The sequence below is a fragment of the Lepus europaeus genome, chromosome 18, assembly GCF_033115175.1.
Source record: "Lepus europaeus isolate LE1 chromosome 18, mLepTim1.pri, whole genome shotgun sequence".
NCBI classification, from domain to species: Eukaryota; Metazoa; Chordata; class Mammalia; order Lagomorpha; family Leporidae; genus Lepus; species Lepus europaeus.
The window spans coordinates 25,378,291-25,391,903 of record NC_084844.1 but is presented as its reverse complement, the minus strand read 5'-3'; positions in this window follow the sequence as shown (position 1 = coordinate 25,391,903).

Sequence of the window (13,613 nt, the reverse complement as noted above, 5' to 3'; positions counted from 1 at the left end):
ATGTACCTAGTTCTGTAAAAGGCAAGACAGGTAAATGCTCAAACAAACCAGCCAACCCCACGATGATGGGCGTAGGTCAAAGGAACACAGGAACCAATTGCCAGAGTTCCCAGTGGCCAGAATGGAATAATTTGACCCACAGAATAAATAGTGTTGAGTTATCACCCCCAGCATGAAATGAACAACATAAACTATTGAAGAAGCAAACACATGGAGGACAAGGAACAAACCCAGCCCGCGGAAGGTTTGCCGCCCCCTCCCGGAGTGCAGATGGAGGAGCAGGAGGTGAGCCTGGGGGTTAAGACACCTGCAGCCCACACTGGAGGGGCTGGGCTCACTTCCTCGCTCCAGCTCCCGACTCCTGCTTCCTCCAGTGCAGGTCCTGGCCAGCAGCAGTGATGGCTCAAGCAGTGGGTTCCTGTCACCCAGGCGGGAGACCCGGATTGCATTCCTGGCTCCTGGCTTTTCCCTGGCCCAACCCTGGCTGTTGCATGCATTTGGGGAGTAAACCAGCTAACGGGAGCACTCTCTCTGTGTCTTTCTCTCAGCCTCTGAAATAAACAAATGAAAAGTTTTTAAAAAGAGTGAAGTTCAAAGGGGGAACTAAAGGAGTGAGTGTACGTGGACCCCCCGGAGAAGCAGCTCAGCAGGTCAAGGTAAACGCCAGAGGTAACACAATGGTAATAGAAGGCACCCTTGATAGGGTGTGACGCCAACGGCATGGTCTCTCCAGAGCCCCAGCCCCAGTTTAACTATGAGAGAAACATCAGGCAAATCCCCGTGGAGCGGCACTGCCGGCCCAGGACCAGTATTCCTCAAAACCATCACGGTCATTACAACAAGGAGGTCTGAGGAACCACCGCAGCCGAGGGGAGCCAGAAGGGACGTGGCCTCTAAACGTGGCGTCCTGGATGGGACAGAACAGCAGCTACAAACCTGAGGAAGTCTGAACAAAGTGCAGGCCTTCGCTCCGATGAACCTATCCATGTTTGCTCGCTGATTAGAACAAATGCAACATCTTAGTGTAAGTTGATCATAAGAGACACGGGATGTGTACTATGGGTAAACTGTACCATTTTTGCAATGTTTCTGTAAACCTAACACTTATCTAAATTAAATAACTTCGAGGAATTTTTAAAAAGAGGCAAGCTACAGGCTGAGAGAGAATATTTTAAAAATCACATATTTCGTAAAGGACTTGAAGACAGAAATAGATGAAGAGTCCTCAAAGCTCCTCAATAAGAAAACAAACAACTTCTGTGAATTAGCTTGATTGTTCAACTGTACTCACAGATGTGTCAAACACTTGTTGAACATGGTAAATTCATAAACTTTGTATTTGCCAATCATACCATAATAAAGCTTTGGAGGGGACAAGACAAAAATGTAGACACACACAAAAGTTTTTTTTTTATTAATAAATCTTTATTTATTTATTTTATTTTATTTTTATTTTTTATTTTTAACAGGCAGAGTGGACAGTAGAGGGAGACAGAGAGAAAGGTCCTCCCTTTTGCCGTTGGTTCACCCTCCAATGGCCGCCGCGGTAGGCGCGCTGCGGCGGGTGCACCGTGCCGTTCCGATGGCAGGAGCCAGGTGCTTCTCCTGGTCTCCCATGGGGTGCAGGGCCCAAGCACTTGGGCCATCCTCCACTGCACTCCCTGGCCACAGCAGAGAGCTGGCCTGGAAGAGGGGCAACCGGGACAGGATCGGTGCCCCGACCGGGACTAGAACCCGGTGTGCTGGCGCCGCAAGGCGGAGGATTAGCCTGTTAAGCCACGGCGCCGGCACAAAAGTTTTTTAAGAAAACAAGATAAGGAGCTGGTGCTGTGGCATAGTGGTTAAAGCTGCCGCCTGCAGTGCCAGCACCCCATATGGGCGCCAGTTCTAGTCCCGGCTGTTCCACTTCTAATCCAGCTCTCTGCTGCGGCCTGGGAAAGCAGTAGAAGATGGCCCAAGGGCTTGGGCCTCTGCACCCGCGTGGGAGATCTGGAGGAAGCTCCTGGTTCCTGGCTTCGGATTGGCGCAGCTCCAGCCATTGCAACCATCTGGGGAGTGAGCCAGTGGATGGAAACCTCTCTCTCTCTCTCTCTCTGCCTCTGCCTCTCTATAACTCTGCTTTTCAAATAAATAAATAAATAAATAAATCTTTTTTTTTTTTTGACAGGCAGAGTGGACAGTGAGAAAGAGAGACAGAGAAAGGTCTTCCATTGCTGTTGGTTCACCCTCCAATGGCCTCGCGACCAGTGTGCTGTGGCCAGCGCACCGCGCTGATCTGAAGCCAGGAGCCAGGTGCTTCTCCTGGTCTCCAATGCGGGTGCAGGGCCCAAGCACTTGGGCCATCCTCCACTGCCTTCCCGGGCCATAGCAGAGAGCTGGCCTGGAAGAGGGGCAACCGGGACAGAATCCGGCGCCCTGACCGGGACTAGAACCCGGTGTGCCGGCGCCGCAAGGCGGAGGATTAGCCTAGTGAGCCGCGGCGCCGGCCAATAAATCTATCTTAAAAAAAAAAAAAAAGAACAAAACCAAAAACACTAAGCATTCTCTTACCATAGAATCAAACATTTGTGCTCCATGATTGGGAATGAATTGAAAACGGATGTCCACATGAAATCCTGCCCCAAACTTGGAAGCAACCAAAGATGTCCATCAGCAGCTGAATGAGTAATAAACAACGTTACATCCAAACGCCAGACTCTCAGTCACTGCTAAAGAGAAGTGAACCATCAAGCCATGAAAAAAGCTAACGGTAACTGAAATGCATATCAGAGTGAAAGAAACCAATCTGCAAAGGCTACATGCCGGGTGATTCCAACTCCATTCTAGAAAACACAAAACTGTGGAGACGGTAAAAAGGTCCGAGGTTGCCAGGAGGCAGGGTGAGGAAAGGCTGCCTGGGCAGGGCACAGAGGACTCTTAACGTTTTTATTTATTTGAAAGGCAGAGAGACAGAGACATCCAGAGACAGACACAGAGAGATCTTCCATCTGCTGGCTCTCTCTTCAAATGCCTGCAACATCTGGGGTGGGGCCGGGAGGGAGCCCGGAGCCTGGAATTCCACCCACGTCTCCCACATGGGTGGCAGGGACCTAAGTGCTTGGGTCATCACCTTGCTGCCTCCCACGGGGCACGTTAGCGGGAAGCTGGCAGCCGAAGCCGAGCCGGGACTCAAGGCCAGGCACTCAAATGTGGGCTGCAAGTGTCTCACGCAGCTTTCTAACTGCTGTGCTGAATACCCGCCCCAAGGCACTGGGTTTTTTTTAAGGCAGTAAAACTGCTCTGTACATTACCACATGGTGGATCCCGGCCAGTAGACATTTGTCAGCTCTATAGTGATCCCTGCCTATGTGGGGTGATGAGCATAGCGCCACCTGCAGGTCATCACGCATAACGAGGATGGTACAGGGTGGTACAGGGTGGTACAGGGTGTCCATAGCAGTGGAGGTTGTAGGCAGGGGAGGCAGGAGGCATATGGAAACCCTATTCTTGTGCTTTTGGCTCAGTCTTGCTGTTAACCTAAAACTGCTCTACAAAATACAGTTTATTAAGAAAAAACAACAACCGCAGAGTACCGAGAGAGGAAGTCTTGCTATTGTTCTGTTTTCAGAAGAGTGATGCAAATACAGAGCGAATGGGTTTGCGGTGTTGGTGGATATACAATATGCCGTGTTTATGAGGCAAGCAGAAAACCATCAGGAGGGAGGCAGCGCCAAAGTCACAGACCTGGGAGCCACGGAGAGTGGGGAGGGGGCGCAGGGCAGTGGGATATGCTCCCCAGCAAAGCACCACGGTTTGGAGGGGTAAAATGCCAAGAAACGGGCCTTAAGCAGAGGAGCAGGTGCAAACGTCTGTTCTGGGTCTGGGAGACTCCAGGAGGCCTTTTCAAGGACCATGAGGCCCTTGGGCACAGGCCGCATGCCATCTCACAAGGAGCGAGGCCAGCGTGGGGCAGGAAAGGGTAGGCGGTTAGTGGGGGAAGGGGGCAGGTGCCGCCGACTGCCGGTGGGAGGGCCGAGGAGGTGCAGAATTGAGCTGGGCCGCGAAGGCGGCGGCGGGGTGGGGGCAGAAGCTCGAGAGGGTGCAGGGTGCGAGGGAGGTGTTTACAGACTGAGAGGAGAAGTCGCCAGCACGCAGGTGCAGGGGGCACAGGGACATTCTCACGGGCTGCTTCGATTTCTTGTAGCAAATATGTCACGTTATTTAAGAAACTGAGAACCCCCACAATTCCATCTCGCGGCCTGCCCAACTGTTCTGTTCTCTGTGGGGCCTAGACGTCTTTTCTGGCAGAGAGATGAAAAAAATCCAAAGAGGGCAGCCCCAGTCCCGGGGTGGGCAAGGCGCCGGGCTGGGGGTCGAGGACTTGCCATGGGGCTGAGACTGTCCCCACAGCTCCCTCCCTGGCTCTTCCTCAGGCCACCCTTTCTCAGAAGCCCATCCCGACCCTCCCCGTGCACAGGGAGGAGGCTGGGCAGTAATTGAATCCAGGGGCCTGGGCCGATGGCTTTTCCCGGCCTAATTAGAGGGAGTTTTTCTTCACCCCAGGAAACAAATCCATATGGCCCACAGTGCTGTTCTCAGGCTCTCTCCCCTCCTCAAATCGTAAATGTCGTGGGCTTTTTAGCACCAGGGGGATTGGGAAGGGGGAGGGTCCGCGGGCTAAGGTTTCTTGGCCGCAGCCAGGTCCAGGACTGGGGCCTCCAGCGCCCAGGGTCCTGCCCTCCTCTTCCTCCCCAGCCCTCCGGGCTGCCACTCTAGCGCTGACTGCAGCCGCCGTCCCCCACCCACACAAACCTCCCCGTCTCCCCGAGCCCTGGCTCCAGCCAAAGCCTCGAGAACATCCAACCTTCCTTCCCCCACTCTCCCAGCCCATGCTCATGGCCTCGCTCTGCCCTCAGCCCCTTGCCCGCCTGATGTCCACTGCTCTGTCTCTCTCCTGTCACCCACGTGTGACCCATTGTCACCCTCAGACTGGGAGTTGACTTTCCATCTGTGTCGGGGGGCTTCTCCAAGTTTGCTCCCAGAATTTCTGTCTGCTGTGAACAGCAGGAGGCACCGCGGGTTAGACTCAAGGCAGGCAGAAGGCCGGGTGCAGAGCATGGTTATTCCTCCATGGACGGCTCCGAGTGCAGAAGACTGGAAACCTGGGAGCCGGAGCCGGCAGCTGCCTTCCAGGCTGCACTGCGCAGGCCAGCTCCCTGCACCGCCAGCGCCCTGGGGTTTCTCTGACTGCACCAGGGCAGCAAAGGCAGGTGGCAGAGGTCAGAGGCTGCCGTGAAACCCAGAGAGAGAGAGAACAGCTCAGCGACTCGGCTCGGGGCCCTTTAAGCTGGGAGTCACCTTGAGGGACCCCGGGGGTGCCGGGGTGGGGAAAAATCTTCCAGAAGTCACCGAGCCTCGTTGGTAGAGAGCATCCTGCCCATGAGACACCCCGTACCCTGGCCCAGGGGACTCTGAGCAGAGTTCAGGCTTTTTGGAGACCCCCAGGTTTCAGATGGGACCCCACTTCTGCTGCGCATCCCTGCTGTGACCTTGCGAGAGCACTGTGCCTCTTCGGGGCTCATTTCTCACCTGTACCACGGGGTGACTGTGCTAACTGCCGTCCATCAGCCTAGCACTAGGGAGGGGCGGCTCATTGGGCAGAGCCGGTGTCTCGCTCCCCAGGAGTTTGTGGTTCTGGCACAATGCGGAATGGACTTCGCTACAGATGGCAAAGGGTCTGGAGCAGGCTGGGTGCAGGCAGCAGAGCCCACAGGGCACACAGGCATCCCATGCCTTGATCTCTGGCCCTGGGTAGCCGCAGCCGAGCTCGGCAGTCGTCACCCCTCACCCTTCCACAGAGGCCCACGCTGTGTCTGTCTCACAAATTGGTGCCTGTGGGTGGCGTCTCCTTCTCCACGGAGGCCCAGAATGGTGGAAGCCTGCCTGGAGCCTGAGGGACAACCGTGAATGGCTTTTGCCAAACCCTGTCAGGCTGAGTTAAGTCACAGGGCTGGCCCCGTGGATGTGTGTGTCTCTCCCTGCCTCTCATCTGCCCATCTGGGCACAGGTGGGCTCTGGGCTCCCCTTGAAGACTCTGTGTGGAAGGGGAGCAGGTGGAAGTTCAAACAGGCAGGAGACCGGTGAGCTGAGCTCGCTCTCTGCGGAAGATGAATGCGATTAGCATTCAGGGGCACGGAGTGGTGGGTGGTGGGGACGAGGGAGGGCTACAGACATGGTTCGACTTATAATTTAATAAAAGATGTAAGACAAGGATCAAAGTCCTTTTTTCTTTTAAAAAAGTTTTGTTGTTTATTTTCATTCCATTTGAAAGGCTGAGAGAGAGAGAGAGAGAGAGAGAGAGAGAGAGAGAGAGAGAGAGATCTTTCATATACTGGTTCATCCCAAATGCCCCAACAGCTAGGACTGGACCAGGCTGAAGCCAGGAACCAAAAACTCCATTGAGGTCTCCCACGTAGATGGCAGGGACCCAGGGACTTGAGCCATCACCTGCTGCCTCCCAGGATTCATTAGCAGAAGGCTGGATGGGCAGTGGAGCAGCCAAGTCGCAAACCAGGGACTCCAATGTGGGAGGTAAGTGTCTCAACTGAGGCACCAAGTGCCCGCCCCGAGCAGCATCGGTTAAGGAGGTCCCAGAGGTGACATGAAAGGGAGATCCAGGAAGGCTCCCAGGAGGAGCTAGCAAAGGCTCCAGGTAGAGCTGGAGAGAAGGCACCCAGCAGGCAGCAGGTGCAGCAGGCCCACAATGAGAGAAGTCTGGGCTGTGCTCAGGGAACGCAGCCCCTGGGCGGGCTGCAGAAAGGGTACAAGGACAGCAGAGTGGGGTTCCTGCGGGGGCCTCCAAGGCTACGGGTGGGGGTTGATGATGATTCAAGTACCCCTGCGACTCAGCAGCCAGTTCTAGCTCCCCACGTGTCAGCTCTAAGTTGTACAGCAAATTTCCAAAGTGGCTACCGAGGAAACCAGGCTGGGGAAGGTGCGTGCCCACCATGCGGGGAACCCAGGGCTGTCAGTGGCAGGGGCTGGCTTTGAGGCCAGGCCTGTGTGCCTTGGGAGTCCACAGCCTCTCCTCGTGTGTGTCCCTTGGAGGAACGGGACTCCAAACAGCTGGCAGCAAAGGTGGGAAGCGAGTTCTTGCATGTGGGCCCGGGAGACTTGTGTCCAGGGGCCTGGGAGCGCCGGGCGTGGCAGCCCAGTGGGATCAGCACACCCTGGACGGACAAGGCTGGGTACTTGGGGATGGGCGCAGGGTCCAGGCAAGCCCCACCCACCCCCGCCAGGGTGCACATGGTGTCTGCAGTGTGGCCGTGCTGTCTCCTGCCCATTCCCACCAGCCTGGCCAGGGGCCAGGCCCAGAGGGGCGCCAGCCTCCAGCAGCTCGGGGAGGGGGCTGGGCGCCGAGGGGAGGGGGTGCTGGTGGCGGCATCAAGGTTAAGAAGACAAGCTCTGCTCTGGGATCCCCTTTCTCCTTCCCCTCGTGGGCTCCAGCTGTCCCTGCCACTCTCTGTGGGAGGGGATGGGGGAAGGGGAATGAAACTTTGGGAAAAGTGGAGTGGGTCAATTTCTCTTCAATCTCCACGCCTGTCTCTGAACTCCAGACTCCCCACATCCCCAGACTCCCATCCCACCCCCACTCCCATCTCCACCTACCCCAACTTCCCCACCCTCAGCTGGCGCGGGAGACAGAACAAGAGACAGGGGCACTAGGGGTGGACATGGCTCTCAGTGGTGCTGGGCAAATCTCCGGTGCTGGACAAATACCACATGTTGTCATCCAGCAGCAACTCCAGAGGCCCCCGCTAACAGGCAGCAGTGTCGCTGGGGCCCGCCACTTCGGCGGTCTGGCTAGCTCCCTGTCCCCTAGGGTCTCCAGCCCTCCTCCCGACCTTGAGGCCAGACCGCGGGCCCAGAGTCCAGGCCCACAGGCCCAGGCTGCGGCTGCCCCTTTGTCCTGGTTGATGGAGCGCCACCTGGCGTCAGGTGGGTCTGCCATCTGCCCCCCGCCGTTCTCCTAGAGGGCAGCGTGGCCATGGCCCTGGCACGCCTGGCACCTGCTGCCACCCTCCGGCCCTAACAGCAGCCTTCCCTCCCAGACCTGAGTCACCGTTCCAGGTTTGCCCGGCCCCAGGGCTTCTGGCGGCCTCCCCGGAGAGGCCCGAGGCAGGCCACAGCCTGCCAAGCCTGTGGCAGCCCCTGGGCACGTGCCCGGCCCATGTGTTCCCTGGGGAAAAGGTGGCTACTGTGTGGGCCACATGCGGCTCTGGCGGCTTTGTCAGACCTGCCCCGGCATTCAGCCAATGACTCCCCTGGAAGGCAGGGCGTGGGGACTCGGCTCTCTGGGCCTGCTGGAGGCAGGAGGCTGGGGGGTTCTTTAAAAAAATTTTTTTTCTCTCATTTTATTTGGAAGATGGACAAACAGACATACAGACAGGGAAAGACTTTGCCATCTGCTGGATCACTCCCCAATTGCCTACAGCAACAGCTAGGGCTGGGCCTGACCAAAACGAGGAGCTCAGGACTCAATCCGAGTCTCCCACCTGGGTGGCAGGGACCCAAGTACTTGGGCCATTCTCTGCTGCCCCCCAGGGGATACGTTAGCAGGAAGCTGGGTTGGAGGCAGAGCCGATGGCACAGGGACCCAGGTAGCCGGATGTGAGATGCAAGTGTCTAAAGCAGTGTCTTCACCATGGCACCACACACCCACTGCAGAGGCTGGGGGCGTGTCCTGGGAGGAGATGGGCACCATGGCACCACACACCCACTGCAGAGGCTGGGGGGCGTGTCCTGGGAGGAGATGGGCACCACGGCACCACACACTCACTGCAGAGGCTGGGGGGCATGTCCTGGGAGGAGATGGGCACCACGGCACCACACACCCACTGCAGAGGCTGGGGGGCATGTCCTGGGAGGAGATGGGCACCACGGCACCACACACCCACTGCAGAGGCTGGGGGGCGTGTCCTGGGAGGAGGCGGGCGGCGGCCTGGGCTGCGGAGCCCAGGGAGCGGGGCGGCTCTAGAATCTAAACTCCATGACATTGGAAGTGACCACATCTACCACCCCTCAACAACACCCTTCCTTCCCCTCCCTCTCCTTCCCTTCTCAGAGAAACTTCTCAAAGGGAGTTTGTTCAGGGGCGTCTCCACCGTCTCTCCTGCCACCCTCTTGTCTGACCACTGCTATTTGTCTCCCTCATCATGGCCAATCCGTTGGCTCCTCCCAGCCTTCTCCCTCCCGGGGCCCGCCACAGTCCCTGGGCTGGGGACCACCTGCTCTGTCCTCTTGAAAACTTGTCCCTCTCTTAAGCTTCCTCGAGGCTACAAGACCCAGGCCTCTCAGTCACTGCCCAGCCATCCCTGGTCACCAGCCTCCTCTGCCTCCTGGGCCAAGGGCACCCCTCTTCCCTGTGCCGTGGAGGTCTCACCCGGTGGCCAGTGGGTGATTAGGAAGCGCCCACGCTAACCCTGGCATGTCCCTGAGCTCCTGACACCTACGTCCGAATGCCTCCTGACTTTCTCGCCGGATGTCGCACTGGCTCCTCCAACTCAGCATGGAATTCTTGGCCTCCCTCCCCGGAGCCCGCCCTCTGCGTGTGTCTCTGCCACCAACTCACTCGCCAAGGCTGGGCTAGGCATCATCCTGACCCCTCTGATCCGAGCGCGGCCAGCACGGCCTTCCTTGCTTCCGGCTTCCCTCCCCGAGCCTGCACCACCAACAGCCTCCTCGCCTGCCTTCTGCCTCCACTCTCTCTTGCTCAGACCTCAGTAGCTCCCTGTTCAGTCCAGATTCCTCAGCTGGCATCAGGGTCCTGGCTGGACCCGGCCTCTTCCCAGCATCTTGTTGCTGATGCTGGCCACTGGTGGCCCTCCCGGCTCTGTGGTGAGGACCGGAGCACCAGCCATTTCCTTCCTGGCTCGTCTCCATCCCCACAACCCAGCCCTGCCTGCCCTTCTGGGCTCAACTCAAGGGGCTTCCCCTTCAGGACCTTCCCTGGGTCCCTGCAACCATGGAGAGTTCCTCCCTCAGGGAACCCCATTGCCTCCTGAGCGCTCTTGCACCCCAATATCTGCCTTGTTCCCCAGTGATTCTTACTGGAAATGCACACGTCGGCCCGGGGCTGGATCTTGCTTGGGTTGCCTGATGAAGACAAGGGGGCCCAGGTGTGGGACGGGGACGGGGGCTACATTCACTGTTTTGGGAAGGGGGCACTTCTAGTAGCCGTAGCTCGCTTTCCCCCAACTCAGTCCTCACGCTGTGGATAACACTGCAGCCAGCTGGCCGTCACATTCCCTGGCCACAGGGATGGGCCGGTCAGAACCAAGGACACCAGGAGACGGCTGCGGGGTTACTGGGGCCGTGGCAGGCTCTTTTCCATGGTCTTGAACGTGAAGCTGTGCAGCCATCTTGCCGCTCTAAGGGCCTACCTGCAGACGTGGAAGCAGCAGGTGACGACCGAGGAAACCCAGTCCTGGAAACATACTTTGAGCCTCCGGCATTGTTTGCTTCCCACAAATCCGAAGTTCCCTCACACCACCGTATGTTGGGTTTTCTCCCTCTCACAGCACAGACTCCTAACCAGCACCGAGGACTGGGAGCTGGGCTGCTCTGCCACTGGCCAGTGCCACCTGTGCAGGCGTCCCCAGAGTCAGGAGGAGTAGGACGAGAGCCACTTGGCCCGCTGAGGGGTGCCTAGGCCCTGGGACGTAGATGCTGAACCCCAGCCCAGGGCTTCTCCAGGGGGCTCCACACTCCCACTAGATGACTCGAAAGGACTCCCAAATTCTGTGAGTCACTAGAATGTGAGGGGGGGATGGCAACAGTCCCAGCACATCTCTCCCAGGAGCCTTTTGGGAATGTTGCTGGAGCAACTGCAGCAGGGATTGCCGGGAAGGGAGCCTAGGGATGGGGGAGTGCCGGGATGCTGTGGGAAGAGGGCAGCAAGGAGTGCCCTGGGAGGGAGGAAGGGTGGGAACTGGAATGTTCCTGAACGTTCCGGTGGGGCTGGAATAGGAGCATCAAGGGACACGGGAATGATGTTGGAAAACACTGACTGCTAACTGTGTCTGGGGTCATCGCCTCGGCTGTGGCGATGGTGAGGGCTGGTCAGGCTCTCACTGGGGCATAGTACCAGGGACTCCATGGAAGAGGGGCGCCCTGTGAACACCCACTCCCACCCCGATAGAGCCCAGGGGCAGCCAGAGCAGGCAGACAGCTCAGGGGAGCCTGGGGAGAGTGGGAGCTTCAACAGGGAAACAGGGGTGATGGGAGGCGGGGGGAGGACGTGGGGGTGCAGGAGGCTGAAACAGAGGCCTGCCTGCCTTCAGCTCTCTTGTAGCCAGACGCCCGGGGCTCAGCCGTGTCCCCTGGCCTTCTGCCCACCAGCTGCCACCAAGATGGCAGGAATCTGCTTTGCGTTATCAGAGGAGCTGCCGCACCCCTCCACATATGGTCAGCAGATCCCAGCCTGGAGCATCATGGGAAGCGTCTTCTCTTGATCCCAGTGCTGGCCCCGCCCCTTCCCCCCAGGAGCACGGGGTTGCAGGCTGGGGAGGGGGCACCAGGCTCCTCCTCACTGAATGAAGACGCCATCACCTTGCTCCATGCCTGGTCTCAGCTTCACTGCTGTGCAAGAAAGCAGGGAGGGAGGCACGTGGGAGAGCGGGCAGAGAGGCTGGGGTCTGACCTAAGAGCGGAGGCTGTGGGGCTGGCAGTGGGGAGTAGGGGGTACTACAGGCCTCCGGCCCACCGAGATGGATGATCTGCAGGGGGCAGGTTAAATAAAATGTTAATAAGCGGTGCTGGTATTATGGTGCTGTGGGTTAAGCTCCGTCTGCAACCCCAGCATCCCATATGAGTTTTGGTTCAAGTCCAGGATGCTGCACTTTCAGTCCAGCTCCCTGTTAATGTGCCTAGGAAGGCAACAGAGAATGACCCAAGTGCTTGGGCCCCTGCCACCCACATGGGGGACCCGGATGGAGTCCCAGGTTCCTGGCATCAGTCTGGACAAGCCCTGGCTATTGCGACCATTTGAGGAGTGAACCAGTGGATATAAGATAGTCTCTACCCCACTCCTCACCCCCATAACTCTGCCTTACAAATAAATAAATCTTAAAAAACTAGTAAACTCACCTGTTACTTTTTTTTTTTTTTGACAGGCAGAGTGGACAGTGAGAGAGAGAGACAGAGAGAAAGGTCTTCCTTTTTGCCGTTGGTTTACCCTCCAATGGCCGCCGCGGCCAGCGCACTGCGGCCGGCGCACCACACTGATCCGATGCCAGGAGCCAGGTGCTTCTCCCTGGTCTCCCATGGGGTGCAGGGCCCAAGCACTTGGGCCATCCTCCACTGCACTCCTGGGCCACAGCAGAGAGCTGACCTGGAAGAGGGGCACTGTGACTAGAACCCGGGGTGCCGGCGCCGCAAGGCAGAGGATTAGCCTATTGAGCCGCAGCGCCAGCCACCTGTTACTTTTACTTGTATAATATGTCTGCCAAAAACCATCAGAACTGCAATGGCACTGGTGTTGCATTTCCATGGTGCAGGGGCTTCGGGGCTCCCTTGCGCATTTATTCAGCCTAATTTTTATTGAGTGCCAGCTACATGCCAGCCAAGGTGCTGAGGATTAGAAGGTGAGCAAAACCAGAGCCTGTCTCTGGTTTCCTGGAGCTCACAGTAATCAAATGAGCACTCAGATGGCAGCCTAATTGCAAAGAGAGATTAAGTGGTCTAAAGCAAAGGAGTGGGGCAGGTGTTGCTGAAGCTGCAACTGAGAAACCCGACTTGGGCCCAGGCTGCCCCCAAAGCACTGGATCCCGGTGACTTGAGAAGGAGTGCTCCCCGGAACAGCGCTGTGGCCCAGCAGGTTAAAAGCATGGCCTGCAGAGCCAACATTCCATATGGGCACTGGTTTGAGTCCCAGCTGCTCTACTTCTGCTCCAGCTCTCTGTTAAGGGCCTAGGAAAGCACCAGAGGATGGCCCAAGTGCTTGGGCCTCTGCACCCACAGGGGAGACCCGGAAGAAGCTCCTGACTCCTTGCTTTGGCCTGGCCAGCTCCAGCTGTTGCAGCTGCTTGGGGAGTGAACCAGCAGGTGGAAGATCCATCTCTCTGTCTCTGTCTCTGTCTCTCTGTAATTCTGCCTTTCAAGTAAGATAAATAAATCTTCTTTAAAAACAGAATTATAAGAAGGTAGGTTTGAGGGAACACAGAGAGGAGGAGGATGGCAGGGCGCTTGCAAAGCCTTCCAAGGCCACATTAAGAATGGGAAATAGGGGGCCGGAGCTGTGGTGTAGCGGGTAAAGTCTACCTGCAGTGCTGGCATCCCAAATGGGCGCCAGTTCAAGTCCTGGCTGCTCCGCTTCCGATCTGGCTCTCTGCTATGGCCTGGAAAAGCAGTAGAAGATGGCCCAAGTCCTTGGGCCCTTGCACTCATGTGAGAGACCTGGAGGAAGCTCCTGGCTCCTGGCTTCAGATCAACTCCAGTCACTGAGGCCATTTGTGGAGTGAACCAGCGGATGGAAGACTTCTCTCTCTCTCTCTCTCTCTAACTCTGCTTTTCAAATAAATCTTTAAAAAAAAGAAAAGAAAAATGGTGCAAGAACTGGGGCTCTTGAGGGGGAG